The sequence below is a fragment of the Capsicum annuum genome, chromosome 1 (assembly GCF_002878395.1).
Source record: "Capsicum annuum cultivar UCD-10X-F1 chromosome 1, UCD10Xv1.1, whole genome shotgun sequence".
NCBI lineage: Eukaryota > Viridiplantae > Streptophyta > Magnoliopsida > Solanales > Solanaceae > Capsicum > Capsicum annuum.
In genome coordinates, this window is record NC_061111.1 from 51,298,050 (window position 1) to 51,305,359 (window position 7,310).

The window sequence follows — 7,310 nt, forward strand, 5'->3', positions numbered from 1 at the left end:
TTTGGGGAGGTGCAAATGATTCTGATCTTTGTATATTTGGTGTATATCATTTTGAAAATATATGGTTGAGGTTGTAATTCTTTTACTTTGGTATTTCAGGTTTATTTTGAGTGACTATATTTTTCCCTTTAGATATATCTCCTGCGCCTGCAGCTGTAACTGTAATTTCATTAGTAATTTGAGTTTTTAGGTGTTTCTCATCGTCACCTTCTAGGTCTAGTTTTTTAATGTGCTCTTCCTGCACAGTATCTTGTTTTTTATAGTGCCCGACCTGCACTTTTACGTTTGTAACTTCAGTAGTTAGTGTAATAACTCTTTCTTGTAATAACTTCATTTGCTCAAACATTTGAAGTAATAAATCGGCCCGGGTATCTTTGGCATCCGCCTCTTCCATTGATAAATCAGTTTGAGAAGCTTTGTCTTGATAAGTAATCTGCAATGACATTTTTCTTAGTATTGATCACTTCAATCGTAAATGTAAAATTCAGTATATTTAATACTAGTCTCCGAATTTCCTTCGTTGTAACTGAGTTCAGTATTTTTCTCGTTAGCCACCATCGTACCTGTGTGTTATCTGTTCTTACAATAAATTTGTTATATACAATATATGGTTCAAATGCTAATAGACATTTATATAATGAATATAATTCTTTTCTATTTATTTCTCATTTTATTTCTGTTTGATTAAATGTTCCTGAACAATATCTACAATGATGTTCTATTTTTTCATTTTCGTATTTGTATTTAAGTACTCCTCCATAACTATATTCACTTGCATCTGCTTCTACTATATATGTAAATTTTTTATTTTCGTCTAGGAATGGTAATTTTGGTAACTCCTTACAAAGTATTTTTATTTTCTGGACTTGTTTTTTATCTCTGTCATTGTAACTATATTCGATATCCTTTTTTAATTTTTTCTGTAATTGTAACGCCCCAGAAAACGAGTCCCGGAGCATCACACGGTGCTTGAGGCTACGAGTAGCCCCAAACTAACCCTTTGAGCTATTTTCATTCAGTTCAACCAAATCAACGGGGTTTCCATAAATAACCCTCAAATATCAACAGAGTAATCATCATCCAAGAATAAAGGAATTTAGAAAGATAACAAAATACGACTTATTAGTCAACTCCCAACATCTATACTAGTCTGAAAAGCCTCTAAGAAAATCAATAAAACCAGCGAGCCATTGAGACATGCCCCACCTAACTCATACTCAGTTATTAAATGTAAACAATTCTGTGAAACCAACACCAGACATCACGTCCTCGGAACATGAGGACTCACCACAACAAAGGATATAGAACAGCGTGCCCGAAGAATCACTGTCGAACTTGGAACTGAGCACCTGAACCTACATTCCGAGAAAATGCAGCCCACATTCGAAGATGTGGGTCAGTACCATGGAAAGGAACCGAGTATATGAGGGTGTATGCAGTTGTATAAACGTCATCATCATAAATATTTATAAGAAATATCCAGGATGTATGAAAGACTCACATAGCCTGAAGAAAATCATCATAATCATGAGAGAATGACATAAGTACAATAACACATGTGAGTCATCATATAATTTGTCAATCACTTTCAGTTCATCAAGAATATCAATTCTCATAATGCAAATATCATTTAAATCTTTTGAAAGAATAACTTTCACAATTCCACTTTCAAATCACTTCACCATTCACCATAGACACAAGGAAACACACACACACTGGGAGATCCTATAACCGATATAAACCATGTGAGCTACATGGAGTCCAACATACAACCCACGTTGGGGAGATCCGTCCTATCCTTGCCATCGAAGTAGGACTATCGATATCAAATCCACACAAACTAGTGATCACTATATAAATTAGCCTCAGGCTCACTCCTACGGGGGCATGTAGTTCTAGGGAAGTAAGGTCGCTTTATACCTCCCATCGGTGCTAAAGATTTCTCCCGGACTTAGCTCAGATCATTTCAAAGACAATCCACAACAAAACAATTTCAGTTATATATATCAATATACATCGGGATCCATCATGCTTCCCATCTATCAAAATCAACTACGTTGTGGATTTCTTTCACACTTGAGTTCAAAATAACTTCATTAAGACCAAAAGGTCAAATCATTCAAAATATCTCAAATATTCAACATCAACGTGCTTATAACACACATTTTCTCAAAAAAAAAAACACAATTTCCAATGGAGATTCACGACCCAAATATCAAAATCATGATAAATATAGTTCAAGATTCATGCTTTATATCTCCACACATGTAAATTCATCTTTCAAAATCAGAAACATCAAGATTTCATAATAATCATCATAAGATATGGGTTCATGCTTCAAATTCGTAAAAATCAAATAAAAATCATGCCTTTGTATAGAAAATTACTTTTGGGCACAAGAATGAAAGAGAGTTCCTGTTGAAAAACCCCACATACCTTGAATGATGAACTTTAGATCGATACTCATTTTTGAGATGTTAATCGTGCCTTTGAATGATGGTTCTTGGAGTTCTTGAACTAGGAACTTGGAATCTTGAATAAATTTGCAGAATTAATGGTGAACTTTGGAGGTTCTTGAAGTTGGATGTAGGAGCTTAGGATTTTTTTTTTGAGGAAATTTGATGAAATATAACATATAATGCTTCTAATAAGCTTTAATATTGGGTTTGGACGGATTTTGGGTGAGGGGGAATGACCAAAACGCCTCTAAAAATCAAATAATTCTCGAATCTGTCCTTTGGTGGACTGTTTTGATATTCTAAAGTAGATCAACTATAACTTTTTGCTCCGATAGACAAATTGGATGAAACCAATTTCATTGGAAAGAGGACTCACGGAGCTTTCCGTTGATATATAGTAGATCACCCAGATCATTGTGTACGAGGAGTTATGATCGTTTAAAGTTGGAGCAAAAATACGCCAGGCCTCAGTACTTTTTCCTGCACGTTTTACTGTTCACTACTATTCACGGTTCGATCGGAATGTTCATAACTCGTCGCTCGGGTGTCCGTTTTGGATGATCCACATATCGTTGGAAAGCTTATTCGATAATCTACGCAATGGTGGGTCATAATCTAAGACATTTTGCATGGAAAATTTATAATTCATTCTAGAAGATAGAACCCAACACGTTTACGCACAAACTTTCAACGAAAAATTTTCCAGGGTATTACAGTAATGGTTTTAGATTTTCTTCTAATTTTGGTATATATTCTCTTACTTGATTTACTAATCCTAAGAACGATTGTAATTTCTTTTTTGCATCTAATTCTTCTTTTAAATTTATTATTTTTTGTACTATATGTTGTTGCATTTTTACTCCACTTTTATCTATTTGTATTCCTAAAAATTCTATCTGGTTTTTCATAATTTTGGCTTTCTTTTCACTTAAGCTTATTCCTGATTTTTCTATTATATCTGTAAATTGTTCTAATAATTTTAAATGTTCATCTTTGGTTTTTGTATATAATAATATATCATCTATGTATACTATACAATTAGGTAATTGTTTAAAATAACTATCCATAAAGTGTTGATATCTACCTGGTGCATTTTTATATCCAAATGGTAATACTTTCCATTCATAAAATCCTTGTGGTACTGTAAATGCAGTTAATTTCTTAGATTCTTCTTCTAACTTTAAGTGGTAAAATCCTGATTTACAATCAAATTTACTAAAATAGTTAAATCCTTGTATTTGTCTTATTTTTAATATCTTATTTGGTATTGGATAATTATATGTCATAGTTTTTGCATTTAAATTTCTATAATCAATAACCATTCTACTTTTACCTCTTTTTTGTTCACTATGTTTATTTACTATAAATGCTGGACTATTATGTTTACTATTACTTTTTTGTATATATTGTTTCTCTAATAATTCATCTATATGCATTTTAAATTCTTTTGAATCGTCAAAATTATATGTTAATGGTTTTTGAGTTAATACGCTATTTTTATCTATTAATTCAATTTTTATAGTAGTTTTATGTTTTTCCCATCCTTTTAATGGATCTTCACTATATAATCTTTCTAATTTGTTCTTAATTATTTCTATCTTATTTCCTGAAAATATAGTTATTTCCTTTTTATTTATCGAAAATACGACTAGTTTTATTGTGTCTTTAGTATTTTTTATATTTTCTAACTTTTGTGTAATTTTTTCACTTCCTTCTATCCAATCAATTTTCTTTCTTATTTTATTAATAACTCTTTTTGCTCTTACTTTTTGTTTACATGGTGTTGTAAACCACCAATCTGTTTTAGTTATTATATGTGGGTATAATTTATCTAAAAATGGCATTCCTAAAAGCATATCTTTTGATGTTAGTTCATAATTATAGATTTCTTCTATTGTTATTATTTTATCCCATATATGTATTTTTACACTTTTAGCTTTATATGTAATTAAACTTCCTTCATTATTAAATCCTTTGACTACTATTGGTGTTTTTAATTTATCCCATTTATTTTCTGGTAAACAGTTGTATCTACATAAGTTTGCTTCTGCTCCTGTATCTATCCTAGCTGTATAATATCTATTATAATATCCTTCTACTATTATTTTTACAAGCACATATATTTTCATATCATTTTAAAGTTCTTTTTATGAATAATCTTTCTTTATTATACATTATAGATAATTGTGTATGTTCTATATTGTATGGTTTTACTTGTTCTAACCATTTTATTTCTAATATAATATTTGCTTTTTGCATTTCTTCCTTTATTTCAAATTCTATTTTTATTTTTCTAATTCCTATTATTATTTCTTTTTCTGCCGTATCCTTAATGTCTATTAGGCTCCTTGGTAAATCTGGGCATATATTACTATTAGATTTTATTTCTTCATTTTTTACTAGATATTTTGCTATATAATTTTCTTCTTGTCCAATGTTTCGAAGTATTAAATATTCTTTTTCACTTATTGTTCCCGTTATATAATATTGATTTAAATTAACTGTCGAAATTGTTTCATAACTTGTTCTTTTTTATGAACTTGATGATTCTGGTTTTTCGTGAGTTATTCTTTTTTATGTACTTATCCTATCATTTATTATTTTTAAATCTTATTCTATATCTATATTTTTGTAACTATAGTCATTATTATCAATTGTTTTTATGAATTGTTCAAAAGGACTTTCTATTTGTATTTTATTAATTTTATTTTTTCCTGTTATTTTATGTTTTGTTGTTAGTACATATAGATTTTTACATCTTGCTGTAAATATTTTACTTCCTGGGGTTAGTTCTATTCCTGATATTTTCCAATATAATACTAATGATTTATCTATATTTTTATCTGTTATTGCTACTGAATAATTCGCACTTATTATAAATTTAAACTTTTGGTATATTAATTTTCCTTTGGTAGTGGTTATTATACTTTTTTCTATAGGTTTTATAATTCTATCTTCTACTAAATATAATTCTATTGGTGTATCCATTCCTTCTCTGAAACATGCTTTTATTAATATCTCTGTTCCTCCAAGATGTATATATTTTATTGGGTCTTTACTTTTTATATCATTTATTTCTTTATTAATTATTCTTTTTGTTACTAGTGGTATGCTAGCTCTTCCTTTTGCATATCTATAATCTATTACATGTTCCTTTTAACTTACTACGTAGTATTCTTCCTTTTTTCTACTAAATATATTTTTTATTATTGGTATTTTAAATATTTTTTCTACACTTAAGTCTAACTCTTTTTCTTTTATTTTGTCAAATATATTACTATCAAATATTATTTTTTGCTTTGTTCCTTCTTCATTTAAATATTCTTCATTTGTTATTATTTTTATATCTTCTTCAATCATTTGATTCATCTAATTAACTATCTGTCTCATTATCTGTTTCATCCTCCGAAATTTCATATATACTATCTTCACTTTTTAATTCATAATCTATATAATCTATCTGCATATATTCTGTATTTTCTATTTTTATTTCTGATATTTGTTTATTTTTTGGGATTTTTGATAATTTACAATCTCTAGCTAAATGTCCCAGTTTTCCACAATTATAACAAGTACATTCTTTTATAGATTTCTTTTTTCTATATGATCTTTAATATTTATAATTTTTTACATAATATCTTTTTCGTGGTTTCTTATATTTATATTTTGATTTTTTATATTTCTTATATTTCCTATGTCTTTTTCTTTTCTTATAATATCTTTCTTCACATCCAAAATGAGGTGCTATTTTATTTTTACAACATGCTAACTTTCTTATTAATGTTTTTTCCATTTTTATTTCTTTTCTATATTTTTCACATAGATTTCTATATCATTGTTGCAAAAATTTTATTCTTGCTCCTAGGGTATCTACTATTTTTGCTTCATCCCAATTCTTCATTATTTTTTAACTAAATGGTTCAGGTAATTTACTAAAATATAATTTTCTTATTTCTTTACTTTCTTCTATATTATATGTTCCTTTATAATAATATTCTTTAAATGCGCACGTATATTCATCTATATAGCACATATTACATATTGCTATTTTAACATTAAATTTCTATTTGTATCTTTTTCTTTATTTTGTTCTGCTTCTTCTGTTGTCATACTGCTAAATTCATCACTTATAGCTATTTCATATTTTTTCAATATTTCTGTTGGTAATATTTTTGTAGGTGTTGATGTTCCTTCTGTTTTTGTATCAGATCTTAATACTTTTTTACTTTCTTCGGCTAGGTTTAAAAATCATAATTTTACTGTTCCTATTAATATTTTTTCTATATATTCTAGTGTGTTTGTTGTATCTATTTTACTATCTAATAATTGTTTTGGCATGTATCTTACCCATAGTTGTATTGTTTTATTTGTGTCTATTACACAGTTTAAATCTAAAAAGTTATAATTAGTTATTTGTCTTGGTGTCCATTTATTATATTCATCCTTTGGATTATATCTTTAAAACTTACTTTTGTAATTATAGGTTGGTTTTCTTATATCTGATGTACTAGGTATTATATTTTTATCTAGAGTATTTACTTCTGTATTTATTAGTTCTAGATTTTCTTTATTAATTATTTCTTGTTTTTCATTAATTTCTAGTTTTTCTATATTTTCTAAAATTTTTGTATATGTTTCACTACCTTCCGAGTCATAATTATCTGTTTCTTCAGCATGTATTGTATTTATTTCTAATTCACTAGTTTCTAATTCTTTATTTTCTCCTTCTAATTTTTTTTTAAATTGATTTATCTCAATTAATAATTTTTGTTCTTTATCTTTTTCTTCTTTTTCTTTCTGTCTTTTTTCATACAAATCTTTTAGCATTTGTAGTTCTTTTTCTAATTCAGC